Consider the following 16,104-nt stretch of genomic DNA (forward strand, 5'->3'; position numbering starts at 1 on the left):
CAGAACCACATTATAAGCATTGTACATAGTTCTCGGAAAAACACTTCCCTTTTCCATTTGGACGTTTGGGCATTGGGCACCAAGCTGCGCCAAAGAGACTGATCGCCTGTCGCCACTGCCCCACGGAATTTCTCATCTTGTTCTGCTTCACTTCACTCTGGAGACAACCAAAAACACGTCTGTTTGCTTCAAACACTTCAACTTCACTTCAACATCAATGCCTACAAGAATTTTTGGTATATGTGTGTCTCATGCAAGCAAGAATAGCCATGTAATATCAGATAATGGAAGGCACATTCTGTTATTCATTCTGTTATTTCCCAGCAAAGGCACTCTGTAGTGAAACAAATTCCACTGTAAACTGCATGTCCAGTTCTGATAAGCCTATCAGAGAACAAACATGGGCTTTTAAGGGTTTCTTTTTTTCAAATAGAAGGCAGCACAATTTTAGTCCTGAGTATTTTATTCCAAAAGTAATATACAAAAACACCTTCAAACAAGAAAATTCTCATTCATGTGAGCAACATATATTAATATTTTTGAAAATATAAATTTAGTAATTTAATAATGTCTGACACTGTAGAATCAAAGAAATGAAGTCATCCCTTTAAGAATGGTATACCTCTAAAACAGAATTATAGCTCACTATTTTTTTTTTTTTAGGATAAATTTCTCTTCTAACACCATGTGATAAAATACAACAATGGCTCATTAGAAAATAGTGTATAAAATAGTGTACCATTTTCTGCAGAACCAACTAAAATGTTTTAAAAACTATTCAGGTACAAATAGACAAACATGCATCTAGCTTGCATAGATTTCTAGGAACTAACAGTAAGCACCTTTGATTCTGAACCACATTAGCAGAAATCACAACATTGTAGAAAAATCTCACTTAAGATAAATTTAGTGTTCATGGCTTTTATATTATTTTAAGTAGTTCCATTTTTACAATAATATAATAATGATGAAGAAAGAAACTGGAAGATCGTATAAAATACAAACACAACACACTTTTAATCCTAAAATATTTTAAATCTACTCAGGTAAAATAAATCAATCAAATGCATGTAACATGCACACATTTCAAGAAATTTGAATCAAGTAACAGTATGGAATTTTGGTTCTAAATAATGTCAGTTTAGGAAATATCTATTAAAACTCAGTCCTCATACCTACAGTATTATATTATTTTATGGGTTTACACTCTGAACAAGATAACAATAATAACAATAAAATCAGAACAAAAAGGAAAGGAACATAACATTCCAACCTAACATGAATGAGCAATGGTGCACATCAAATTTTATGAAATACAATTACAACACACTTTTAATCCAAAACCAATTTACAAAAACACTTTCGTCAAGCACCCAACAACTTATTCATCATATGAGCACAAACATTAATATTTTTGGAAACATAAATTAAGTAATTTTAATAATGTCTGACATTGTAATATGAAGAAGAAGAAGTGAAGTCATCTCTTTGACAGATATAGCTCACTAAATTTTTTTAGGATAAATTTCTATCCTAAAATATATGACAAAATACAATACTGGTTCATTAGAAAGTAGTGTATCATTTTCTGAAGAATCCACTAAAGCATTTTAAAAACTACTCAGGTACAATTAAATGCATGTAGCTTGCATACATTTCTAGGAACTGTAGATAAAAAAACAGTTTGTTATTGTTGGTTATAAACCACATTAGCAGAAATCACAACATTGTAGAAATATCTCATTCTAGATAAATTTAGTCTTCATACCTTTTATACTATTTCAAATAGTTTGTCTTATTAGATACGAACACAGCACATTTATAATCCTGAAAAATTTTAAACTTCTCAGATATAATAAATAAATCAAATGCATGTAACGTGCATAAATTCCAAGGAATCTGAGTTAAGTAACAGTATGCACCTTTGGTTCAAAATAAGAACAATCTAGAAAATATGTAACAAGGCAAACACACTCCTCATCTCTCTTGCATTATTTTTGAATCTCTTTCTAGTCTTCCTAGGATAAGTCAACAGTGGACACTGAAAGAGAAATAATGAATTATTAAAATTCATATGGTCTCAATAGCATGTCTTAAGGAACAGTAAGGAATTGAAATTCGATGGCACGTTTTCATTTTACTTATACAGGGTGTCATTAAAATGGTGATCATGCACCACAAAAATGTATAGTGGGACATGGAGATAAACATCTAGTCTTGGTACCCTTATCTGAAAGAAATGGTGGAAATTGAGGTGTAAAGAAATGAAGGGATACTTGTTTTCCCGCTATTTCTCATATCATTGGGTTACTGGACGAGTTCCTTGCAACTCTGGCATGAGGCATTTCACAACAGAAAGCAATGTGACAGATGTGATCAAATGTTGTGTTGGGTTAAAAGCATACAGCAGACAAAATAGCCTATTTTGAACATTTGTAGTGCCGAAGTGGCAAAACTGGTACACTCCTGTTCAGATAAAGTGACACATTTTATAACTGTTCAACCTTATAAAGTGTGCCACTTTATGTGAGTGTACCAAGAACTGTTGCTTGTTATAACCCTTCATCATCTGCATCCTCGCAGTAGCACAAATGTCCCGCGCATGGCACTCAGTGCTATCCTATCAAAACCAACTTTATTTACATGAATTATTGATGCACATTGATATGAATTACACTAGAACTTACTGAAGATCGGTCGAAATATACCGGGTTTTCGTAAATGATTGTCAGGGTTTCCTCATTGTTGTAATCGATCTGGGAGAATGACATGGAGAACACAAATGCACGATATTCTTGGGAAACTCAACAAGTTTTGTTCCTTATTTGTTTCATAGACCTCTGTTTCTTGACTCTGCCACTAGGTGGCAGTTTTCCAAAATGGTGGATATTACTAGTGAGAAGGCATTCTGTGTCCTTGAATATCACGCAACAAGGTCCGTTACAGTTGTTCAACAACATTTTCGTGTGCGATATCAGAAAAATGCACCATCAGCCAATTCGATTAGAAGGTGGTATACACAGTTCAAAGAAAAAGGCTGCATTTGCAAAGGCAAAAGCAGTGGTCGACCATCAGTGTTGGAATATGATGTGGAGCGAGTTCGTGAAACCTATCTAAGGAGCCCGAAGAAATCGATTCCTGCTGGATCCAAGAAACTAAACATTCCAAAGACAACATTATGGAGTGTTCTACAAAAATGGCTAAACATGAAACCATACCACCTAAGTCTGCATCAAAAGCTAACACGTAACGACTGTCGTGTACAGGGAACATTTGCCAGCGATATGCAAAATCTCATGGCTGACAATGACAATTTCATCGAGAATTTCGTTTCCACTGACGAGGTGACATTCCACCTAAGTGGAATAATAAACACACACAATGTGCGGATATGGGGAACAGAAAATCCTCATCAGTTTGTTGAGTTGGTTCGGGACTCACCTAAAGTGAATGTTTTTGGTGCTGTGTCACAAGAAAAGGTTTACGGTCCATTCTTCTTCATGGAGAAAATGGTTACAGGATTGACATTCCTGGATATGTTGAATGAGTGGATATTTCCTCAAGTGGAATAATATTCTTCTAACACCTTCATCATGCAATTGGATGGAACCCCACCTCACTTCCACTGTGAAGTGCGATCATTGCTCAACAGAAAATTACCACAACAATGACTTGGGTGTGGGAGTGATGAGGATGAAAACCTTTTATCATGGCCGCCTCATTCTCCTGACCTTTGTCCTTGCGATTTTTTTCTCTGGGGATATGTAAAAGATACCGTTTACTATCCTCCATTACCCACTACCATTGAGGAACTGAAAACACGCATAACGAATTCCATCAACAGTGTTACACGTGATATGCTATCCCGAGTGTGGCAGGAAATGGACCATCACTTAGATATCTGCAGAATATCACGAGGCAAGCACATGGAACATTTGTGACTTTGACATAAAAACTTGGTGAGTTTTCTAACATTTTGCAAAAACTCGCATGTATCTATCTTTATTATGTAAAATACAGTGCTTGTTTGTAACCCCGACAATCATTTACGAATATCCTGAATATGAATGCAAAATTGTCCATTTTGGACATTTTTATTAGGAAATAAACTAAAAAATGAGAGAAAGTATTTCATAGAAATACAAGCTTACTCTTAAAGCAAATGCATCAATTTATTATTCTAAAAATAATTAAAACTTTGCAACATAATGAAGGAACTAAAAAAAAACTCACTATTCACAAAAGTTTTATCGTATTTTCCAAAACTTTTTAACATGTTTTTCAAAATGAATTGAAATAGTACAACTTATATGGGTTTAGAAAGGAAATATTTGTTCCAAATTTTTTAGGCAAAATTTACTGACTCACAGGAAAGGCAATCAAATGTGTAAAACACAACTCTAAGAAATTTACAAAATATTTTTAAAATGTTCAAATCTCCTACTTTTACAAGATATATGTAACAAAAGACATACTGACTGAAATAAATGGAATCGAATGTTGACACTTTTCACATCCTTATTTTGACAAATCTAACATTTTGTATGGGTACTGCAATGGTTTCTGCATACAAATAATTTGCATTCTGAACAACATTCCGTTGTTTTATTCTTCTTATCCATGGCTGGCATGCTATGATTTAAGGTAGGAGACAGGTCACTTTATAGCCATATAAGCAACTGAAGAATGCAAGAACAAAGGTGCTAATGCCTCTATGTTTTCATGGGAATAGTGTATATAGGTTACCTAGTGCTTTCCTGACCATTATTGCCCAGGTAAGGAAAATAATTCAAAATTTTGAAAAAGACTGCACTCAGTGCCGCTGTGCAAGTTATGGAGGGTTAACGTCCTCCATACCTATCTGCAGTCTTTGAGTGGCAATTTAATGATACCTCATAAAACAAGGTGTCATTCAATCCTCCTTTTCAGTTTTCCAATTTTCCATGTACAGATTTCACGTTCCTCGATTTTACATTTTCCCACATTATACATTCAATCTTGATGGTCCCAATGTAGCAAAATAATATAAAATTTTCCTCGATTTTACCCACATTTTAAGTTGATGAAATAATGATGGGACAAACAATGCCCAACCAGGATTCGAAACTGGGGCCACTGTCTTCATAGCCATATCTTGACCACTCAGCAAGTGAAATCCCCTCGATTTCAAATGTTACATTCATAAGTAAGACTACAAGATTATTTTATTTTAAGGGGAGCTATTAGTCTTTAAAAAATACCTATGCAGTTACTAGATATAAAAATGTAAGCTTAATTTTTTCATAAATCACAAGAGAGTCACGGTACACCTGATGGGACTTGAATAATTCAACACAACTGGGTGTCTGATAATTTAAACTAATGAAGTTAATAAAAAACCCTAAATTATTATTGTATATTTTAGATTTTATCTTGATGGTTACATGCAATCCAACTTAAGAGTGATTTCTCTCTTTCTCTCTCTCACTAGAACTTAAAAAATATGTGGAATTTTGGTGGTACAATTTTTTTGAAAAGTAAATATGACTAAAATGTAGTTGAGAAGTTTTAAAACTTCTTAAAAATGCCAAAAGAACTGCAAAGATTTGAAATTGAAAAATTACCCAGTAATCAAAAGGAGGATATAATAATATTTCATAATAATTATTATATTATTAATACTACTTCTTAATCATTTTTATATCAATAACATGATGACTCTACAAAAATTTCTAGCCTAAAAGGCCACTTCTCACGATGGAAAACTATGTTTGCCCCCCTTCCTCCTCTTAAAAAATTGCTGCACCATCTGAATTGCCCTTCAACCATCAATCTTCAGGCTGTGGAAGACAACAATGCCATATGCATTCTCTTATACTGCAAGTGAGATGCAAAACAAACTGGAGGACTGCTCACTCTGCTTAAACAATCATAGTTAACATTCTAACTCAATACAACATGACCTAAATTTCTAGAAATGTTTCCATGCAACTGTTATCAACATACTGCATCCTAACCTTTGTAACACCATTCCTCAATGTCCCTAAAAATGGAAGCAAGATACATAGACCAATATGCGTGGAGGGATAGTTAACGTGGACAAAGATAAAATCGAGGAACCACAATTACAATTACAACTTGTTACGGGGTTCGCCTATATACGGAATAATTCCCACAATAACAACAGTTTGAACATACATGCATATATTCGCACCCCTTTTTGCCCTTCAAAAAATCGGTAAGTTATACAACAAACTATTATAATTTTTACCCTTGCCAATCGTGCCTCACACCAATGAAAAAGTATCATATTTAATTAATATATATACGTTTATTTTCTGAAATTAGTATTTCAACATTCATTCAATGATTTCCTAGTTTCAATAACTCCTTTCACAATAAAATTCTAGTTCATGTTCGTACAGACAAATTTTCTCATTTTTGCTATTTTAGCCAGAATACATTATAATGAAAATTACAATTCAATTAAAAACACGCCTTTTTACCTTCGGCAATATTGCACGATAAAATTTACTTCATTTTAATGTTTTCAGCATTTAGTATTTAACACATGAATTTCAATAAATTATCAAATATGTAAAAAATTGTAATTACTTAAAAATTAAGTTTCTGCCTGTTTTTAAGAGAATTAGTAGATGCTTGGGAATCAGTAGATAAGCTATTGGGAATTTATATGTCTCATTTTATTGTCGTTGCAATAAATCTTTCTTTACAATTTTTCGAGTTGAATGGTTATTCACTGAATTGCAATCAAGGTTAAATGTGGATTGGTTACAATTGGCTTGCTCTGGTAACATACTTCAACACTATTACGAAGTACACGCAACAAGTACATTTCTATGTTTCACTAACAATATTTAGTTACTCACATAGTATGTTCAGAAATGCACCAACAGTTATCACATCTTTTATTAATATTAAGTCACTTCTGCAAATCACCGGTATATTAAAGTTCATAATTTTAGCAGTCATAAAGGAGCACGAGTATCAAAAGAATTCCCATGAATAGTAAAAAAATATGTACCGTTCCAAAACCTCTTTTTTGCAGTGAATAGGCACGTATGAATTTTTGAGTTTGTTGCTTAAGTTCAATTTTACCATAAACACATGTATTCTTACATACCTTTGAAAAGTTCTTGTAGCATATTAGCCTGACTGCTTGTAATGTTCTACTCGTCAAATAGATAGTCAAATTCAAGCATCGCAGTTACGTAAAATATTTTCTGTCATTACTTCCTTGTAGACACATGCTCGTGCGGAACTCCAGCGAGCATATCGGATCAAATGTTCAAGGTTCAATGCCAAAAGTTCAAATCTTAAGTTCAATTGACACCAAATACTTCTCACTTAATTATATTAAATAAAATACTGGTCATGCAAATTATTTTTAAAATGGTACCACAAGATTAAAATAACTGGGCGTGGCAATTTCAGCAAAAAATGTCGATCGCAAGTTTTAAAAATGAAAGTTAGTTGGTTCTCGAAATTGATCAAATGCACAATTTTCTTACTAATATTTCACGGCATGATTCTTTGTTGCAATAATCAATTTTAGTTCATACTAGCAACACGTAACTTTTATAATACATGCCCAAAGTTCACAATGTCCCAACTTACGATTATAAAAGGTTGCACACAATATAATATAAAAGCTTGACCCAGTTGAGAAGGAAATACTCATACGACGTTGAACCTTGAGTGAAACGTGACGAACTGTGTTGCCAATTTCTCCGTTGCTTGCGAAGAAGGAAGAGTGAAAGGTGACTGTGGAGAAACCTATCGGTATAAATAGCAATGAGGAAAAGAACCTCTCGGGAATTTTATGAATGCGAAATTTCCTGGTGGGAAATTTTCACATAATGTAATGGGATGACGTAAAGTGGGACTACAAATGACAGATTCATGTCATCGCCGTTACACCCTACCTTTGCTATTACATGGCACTGGATGCAAGTCTATTTATTCCATTCAACTTGCAGCCTTGCAAGAGTTCGGAAAATATTCGTACAGATTCTGCCAATAAAATATTGTTAAGAATAGTTATATAAAATGTATCAGAGTTTTGCTTTAAATTATGGATAAGATAATCAGAGTATTAAAATGACAGTCATCACAAACTTCCCCCACCTGGTGGTTGCATTACCTTGTAGTTGGTGGTGGGGCTTGTGTGCTCTAATGATTTGTGAGGCTAAACCGGTGGTAGCATTGCTACTGGTAGGGTCACCCATGCCGGGAAGGCTGGCAAGGAAGAGCCAGACTAAGAAGCAACCTAACGGCTCCAAAGGAGGAAGAAGATGAATGACCATGTCAACGGCGGAGGAGGCGGAAAACCAAGAGGAGTAAAAAATTAAAAACTCTTGGTCCATCTGGCTCCGGATGGTAGTAACTTGTAAGGGCCCCTTGCCAGGGTTAAGGCGAAGACCTCAACGGCTGATGTGGTGGAGGAGTTCTTTGGTATGGCGCAGAAGGCGTAAGAGGCAATCCTCCCTTCTGGGGTTGAATAAAAAGGGTGAAGAGGATCTTCGAAGGCTAGGGGAGACAACCCTGACAGAAAACAGCAAAAATTCACCCCATAAACACTAGCCTCTTTAGCATGGCATGACACACACACGTTTGAAAGGATGTAAGGATGCAAGGTGGAATTTTGAGACCCCTACTTTCCACCTTTCTCCAATATAAATCATAGCCATGTTATATATTTACGGTTTTAATGACGAAAAATAATAGCCATATTTTAAAAATACTTTAATACTGTTGAAGAACATGTTTATTGTAGGCATGTGTTAAATTAATACCTTCATCATGACATCAAAACAACAAAAATCTCTTACCTTAAATTCCTAAATGATTTTGCAATATACTTATTAAGTTATTCAGTAGTAACATCAATTAATTCTTGTCAATAATAAACCCAACTCTTGTTAAAACAAATTGCCATGGACACAGTGGAGGCACATAGTGGTTCGGATCCCACTTTAAGCTGTAGGTCGTCTCTATTTGCTTTTCTGTGCATAAAGTGGACCTAAAAAATAAACTCAAAGAAACAAATAGGATTTGCCTGTAATCAAGGAGGATCCTCGGTTTGGCACCCCGGATAATCGCCTGGCCCTGCTTGTTTGATGTATGCAAATGATGTTATTCTTGTTCACTATTATCATTGGAGCGAAGGAGAAACTTTTTACTAAATATTTTGCAAATCAACAATAATATTGAATATTGTAGATCAGTATTTCTATGTTTATAGTGATTTTGTCAGGTTATCGAATGTTGAATTATCTATACCCAATAATATCGCTCTTCTCGCGATCGATGGAAAATTCACCGAAGTATTTCCAATTTATATATACAGGGTGGGCAGAAAGTAACTCCCTATTTTTAATTTTGTATTTCTATTGAAGTTATGTACATATTTCAATGAAAGTTATCTTGTTTTATAGACTAAAGTATGCCATTTGTTGCATATTTTTTCCACATCCTCTGAAGCCTTTGAAGTGCCCTTGAAGATAGAGATGGCAGTACGATTGAGCATTGAAGAGAGAGCCAAAATTGCATCAACATTTGATAATTCGTTAATCGTCATAATAGCCATTATTGGTCAGAAATTGATCCCAAAGAGAAAATTGAAAAAATGCAGGGCAAGCCGAAAGTGACAGTGTGGTGTGGATTAACTTCTCGCATTATTGGACCCTATCTGTTCAATAAACAGGAAACCGAATAAAAAAGAACACAGAATCTTTTTGGCTTTAATCTCCAAGCATCCACCTCACATCTGCCGTCATCGCCGGGTAGACTCTGATGTCATTGCCATGTCGCCAGCAGATTGTTAAAAGACACAACATAAGCTCACGTGTTTTTCAAGGCTTTATAAGTTAAAGGGCTCAGTCTTTCAAGTTCTAAACAAGCGTCATTTCTACGCAGTAAATTTGGCTCTGGAAGGAAGAAAGGGATTAGAGCCTTGTTTGTCCTGTGTTATCCACTTGCTTTTCGCAGCATCTGTGGCACACAGGTGGCTTTGGTCTTCAGGAGGAGGGGAGAGGCATGGTGAAATGTAATAGACACTTGCAGGCAAAGAGTTTGGCTGCACAAATCATTCTCTTGTTTTCGGGCTATGAATGTGAGTGCTTTTGAAACCTTGTCATGAGAAGAAAGAGTCTTTTGTGATGCCATGTCTTCGGCCAAAGGAAATTCGTGACTTGTTGCAGGAGGGGTTTGACACGGGGGATGAAACAGAAGCTTAACATCTGGGTGTTGCCAGAAGATGATCGAGAAGAACCAGAAGAGGAAGGGGGGGAAGCTGAAGAAGAATTATAGAAGAATGAAGATAGTGGTGAGGCAAGTGCAGTGCAGTGGGAAGAAGTGAAGAGGGGGATAGACATTGGGGGGGGGGGGGGCATATGTTCTTCCTTTCTCTGGACAGTTCGGATCGATGGGCAAATTTCTGATGGAGTTTACAATCAGTTGTGATAAACATACTCCTTGACCTTGAGTTTTCTTCTTCTTCTTTTTTTAATTTACTATTTGTATTATCGTTTTGATACTATGTATTCGCCATTACATAACTTGGGGCAATCAGCGACAAGTGGTGGTTTGCCCAGATCGATGGGACCTAACCAAACTTTGAATAAAAAATTTTAAAAAATTGAAATTCCTGTCTGTTGCTTCCAAAAATGGGTACACATCGACATGTTGACCTTACTGAACAAAAGCCTTGGAAATTCTGAATAAAACGAGCCCTCATTAGCATTTATCGTGTTATTACAACTTTATTAAAAAAACATTTTCCAACATGTTACATTTTGCTTAAAATAAGCCCCGTCCTTGGGGAATTTCCAGAGGGCTGCACAACAGCCAGAATCGCTTACTAGGCCCGCCTGGCTGGTCAGGCGTGCGAGCAAAACTATATACCTGGGTTTTGACCCATCAGGCATCGAAAGCCCACGGGTAACTGGAAGGCCTTGCAAGACGAAGCTTGCTTATCTTCAGCAAATGCTCATTCCGGTTTTGCACAGTCCCCAGATACATGAAACACGCAGTCACTGTTGCAAACTTTTAGATTCTAAACTGATCTAGGAGCACTTAAAATGTTCATCACTTTTATTCCTTGGTAGAAAACATTTGTATCGCTTACACCCAATGGCAGAGATTGGGTTCCAAAACTAAGGGGTTAAGGTACAAATGTGGGGGGGGGGGGGCAACGACAGTTTAATTTCCCTTGATACATGAAGTTAGCGTGGTGCAAAAGTGTCAAAACGTCGGGAGGGAGGCAACTGCACTCTCTCGGCCCGCCCCTAATTGCCGCCACTGCTGACACCTGTAAAGGAGTACGAACTATAAGTTTGGCAAAAAGTGCTATCGTAAATATTTTGGAACTTTGTGTTACTGGTGGTTGTTATACATTATACTTTTTTGGGGGGTGCTCCGCTATGGCGCAGTAGTAGTGTCGTCGCCTTGTAATCAAGGGGTCCCGGGTTCGATACCCGGTGGAGGCACATAGTGGTTTGGATCCCACTTTAAACTATAGGTCCAGTCCCGATTAGCCTTATTGTGCATAAATTGACCAAATAAATGAATCAATCAATCAAACAGATTTTCTCTCTGGTGTAATTTTGCCAATTTAATATCCGAATTAGTTGCTCAAGATCCCCCCTCCCCCTGAACACTAAGGCACGATGTTCCATAAAATGGAACATGAAATCCGAATTTCAATTATAAAAGGTTTTTGAATATTGTCATCTCTTTCAACAAATCGTCGTTCCTCATGTTGTTTCCATGATATGAAAAACTCAATATGCTGACCAACGCAGAAATTTATTTTATTTTAAAACATAAACTAAACGTAACCTTTCAACCTTCTAGCAAGGTTTTCTTCAGACTCTGTACCCAGTACAAAAAAAAATGTTGTTGCTAGTTATCTAGTTCTACAGACCTCATTGATAGTAATACGATGCAAAATATAATTATTGTTAGCTTGTATCTTCATACGGGTGCAAATAGCAGGCAATGCTATTTACACATTTCAACAAATGAACAACGTAAAAATGAAACCGAGAGAAGATTTACGATTTCAAGACCAGAAAAGTGACATAAAATGAACAAGATACAAAAACCTATTTGAAGACCTTCGAAACAAATTTCGAAAATATGTGGTAGTTGGTTTGACATAATAATGAAACTAATTTGAGAAGTTACAAAAATCTTAGGTACAGTGGCGTAGCAACATATCGCGAGGCCCTGAGCGAGATTAGAATGCAAAGCTTCATCTGTTCTTCAAGTTTGAAATATCAATGTGAATCGATATACAGTCATCAAGGAAACATCAGCAAATTATTATATTTATATAATAGCCTATAATAATAATTAATTTCTGACGAGAATTATATTTAATAGTACGCGACAGAGAAATTTACACTTCGCAGAGCTACATTAACACGCTGCTGGAATTTTCATTATCTAAGGCAGTAGTAATAGTACGTTTTTTAAGATGTTCTTTAGACAGATAGGATAAGACAACTGAAATATCCTTAAATAAGAACCTTTAAATATAACCTATATATTATTTATTGAGTTGTTCTTTGTCTCCTCATTTCAAAACTTGTAGGATGTAAATGTCACAAACCATGGCTTAAGTAGAAAATATCGAAGGATGCACATAAAATGTCTGTGCTTGATAGAGCGGGGGGAAGGGGCTGCGCTAAACCACAATCCTGTCTAGGGACCCAAAGTATCTACCTTCAAGGTCTTCGACACAATCGGTTTCAACATCAACAAATCTTAAAACTATAGTCATTTGCACCATAATTGTGAAATCTTTGGTGTAATCAATTGGTACAGCTAATTTGACTTTTTTAATTATCAATTTTGACTTTGTTGCACATTAATTGTACCAGTTTACTTTGAATTTTAGGGCTTAGATGATAATAATTAGAGCCCGGAAGTTCAGGCATTTATTTTCGTTAAAATAGGCAGGCAAAAAGGCATTTATAATGTGGAAAATGGGCACTAAAAATGAAAAAAAAGGCAAAATAAACTGAAAAAAGGCACATTTGGAAGTCGCTTACTTTTATCTCTGATTTCTGGTAAAATGTTAAAATCTAAATTGGGAAGAGCATTTCAATTTTCTCCGTCTTCATTGCACATAACTACAAGGTGCTTTTTTAAGTTCTCAACATTCATTGATAGTCGTCTGTCAGAGAGATTTTTTTTCATAATAGAAAATGATCTTTCTACTTCAACAGAAGTTATTGGAGCATACATAAAACAAGCTAATGTAGCTGGACTCATTTCAGTAACAGCATTTTCACCTTTTAGAATATCACATATTGTTTTCAATTGTTTCAGGTCCTCTCATTTGCACTCACTGCCCGTTTGCACTTTTCCGCAACAGCTGACCCCTTTTCTCCTGGCACTTCCATCATCTGCTGCATAGATTCCTCGAACTCTTTCATGGATGCTATAATTGTAATTGTCTCTGGCAATGCACCATAATGTGCAAAAATAAATTTGAATAGCACAGGTTTTTTTTTTTTTTCACTTCACGAATTGAAGCCGCTTCATTTTGTGGAAGAGCATCGATCATCTCACTGATTTTTTCAAGGTTGTTAGCATAATATATAGCTGCTGATATCCAGGTTTCCCATCTCGTCAAGACTGGTTGCTGAGGTAAACTAAGCTCAATCGCAACTTCCTGAAATTTTCGGGTTCGAGAGGGAGATTTCAGAAATATCTTCTTTGTGTTCGAAATCAACCTGTCCACTTCAGCAGTCAATCATGCACAAGAAATGTTAACCGAAAGGCAATATCCTAACTCAGCATGAAATACTTTTTTCTCACACTTTTCTCCTCAGCAATGTTGAAACATGCGTGAGTTCAATATTACTTAAATAAGGCGAAAATTATTCACATAATAAACGGAAGAAAAATAATTGATTAGTATTTTGTATATTATTCTATTTAAAAAATGTGCTATTTTTGCTTATAAAAATTATTGAATTTTAAATCAAGGGAAATTTAAGTTGTTTTTTTTTCAGATGACATATTAAATTTATTTTCGTATGAGCTTCATCCCATCAGTACATATATTTTGTTTCCTTTATTTCCTTTCTTAGAGCATAATAAACACATTAAATGAATACGAGATTAATATACTTTCACAAAAAAGTGATTCTGATATCTACAAATTTCTTGTGCACATTATTCTGTAATTTTATTTAAAGTGATTTCAATAACTGATTTTTTAAAATAGAATTCCCCAATTTAAATCTTGATTTAAATCAAACCACTTTGCTTAACAGAAAGCCCTTTCTCGTTCAAGAGTAAGATTACTGAGTCCGCGAAATTTTGGCTGAATCATACCATTCGACACTACCTTCCAGAAGTTTTTCCTAAGTTTCAATTTTGAGAAATATAGTTTTTTTTTTCATGGTTGTTACTTGAAGAGTAGGAAACAAACAGAATGCGGTACAGGATACAGATAACACTGGAAGATAGTGTAGAGCTATAAAGGAGAAGAAACTTTGCCAAAGCACTTGATTTCAGATTTAAGCACATTCATGAAACGTAAAACTTTATCAGGATATTATGAAGATAAATCATCTTTGTGGCCGTAACAGAGGGCAATAGCTGCATCTGAAGTTGTAGGAACGAAGGAAGACCTGCTAATATTATCCATACCCTCCTTCAGTTTAAAACACCGGAAGCATTTAAATGCCCCATACTTTGCTCCATGGCAGTTTGAGGTGCTTTATTATGAACATATTAAAATCGTGTAGGCTATGCAAGGTCACGAGACAGAAGAAAAGCCAAGACAAAGCGTTTTCTATTCAAGAAAATAATAATTGGATAAAGTTGTCCAAGCAATTTTTGCGTTAATGTTTCACAAATGAGAATTATTTTGACTTTTTGAGGCCCCTTAGGCTTAGAGCTCCCGCCCGCCTCTGATTTGACGTATTCATTCAAATTATAACGTTAAACTAGAATATAAAGCCAGATGAAAAAGTTTTAATTTTATTGCCCACAAAAATTAGCCTTCTATCTTTCTCACTTCCATTTATTACGTTTCTCGTATCAACCTCATGGGACGCGAGGCCCCTACATGGGCAAGGCCCAGGGTGGTCGCCCACTTCACCCACCCCTTGCTACGCCAATGGTTATACAACCTCAAGGCAACTGCGCCTAGCAGAAATTCAAATATTTCCATGCGTAGTGAAATATAATGGCTGTTGGCAACACTGACAGCAGTGCTCGCGTCTACTTGCAAGAACTACAGCGAGACTCACGGGTCTTCTTAAGACCCGGGTAATAGAAAAGCCTGGCAGGCATCGATGCCTGTGCACAACTGTGATGTGAAGATCGCTTGCGCGATGTCAAACACCTGGGCTTGACGTGTGTGTTGCATACTATTGTAAGCGTGCCTCTTCCCAGATGGGTTCTTTCCGGGTCTTGTGCAGGTCTCTAGGAATTTCCATGCATGACGAATATTTTGTCATCCACCTCGAAAGGGTTAAATAAATAATTTATAGAATAATGTACGTAAGAATTTTGTAGATATGAGATTCACTCTTGGTGAAAGTATTCTAATCTCGTAATCATTAAATAGTGTTTATTAGGCTCTAAAAAAGGAAAAGATAGGAAACAAACTATATGTACTGATGGGATAAAGCTCATACACAAGAAAATTTAATGTGTAAACTGTAAACACACTTAAATTCTCTTGATTTAATTTAAATAATTTTTATAGGCAAAACTAGCAAACATTTTGTGTAGAAAAATATACAAAATACTAACCATGTTAAAGTGTAAATAGTGTCATTATCATTAAACTGTAAATAAACATGGTAGCTGATATTTTGGAAACTCTCATTTAACAAATTGCCAAAATTCAGCTACAAAGACTAACAAATATTTCAAGTTACAATTATAGAGTACATCCAGAATGTTTTATTTTCATTGGCAGAAAAGTTACTGAAATTATGTACATATTATACCGGTAGTTTCATTAGCACAGTCAACAAATATTTCCATAGCAGGTTCATATATGTGGTATCAGAAACAGGAAAATGTATATTTACATAAGAAATTTAATTTGCTTTAATCAAACTGTTCAAA

General features: G+C 35.5%; 1 protein-coding gene across 2 annotated transcripts in view; it reads right to left on the minus strand.

The window, feature by feature from the left end:
- Window positions 1–577: 577 nt before the first annotated feature.
- LOC145980681 (uncharacterized) overlaps window positions 578–16,104 on the minus strand; it is a 39,391-nt gene continuing 23,864 nt past the window's right edge. For both annotated transcript variants that reach the window (XM_083113742.1, XM_083113749.1), the window contains one exon: window positions 578–2,041. The gene's annotated coding sequence lies outside the window, so the exon portion shown is untranslated. The remainder of the gene's footprint in view (window positions 2,042–16,104) is intronic.

This window comes from Lepisma saccharinum, chromosome 2 (genome assembly GCF_977018435.1).
Source record: "Lepisma saccharinum chromosome 2, izLepSacc3.1, whole genome shotgun sequence".
NCBI classification, from domain to species: domain Eukaryota; kingdom Metazoa; phylum Arthropoda; class Insecta; order Zygentoma; family Lepismatidae; genus Lepisma; species Lepisma saccharinum.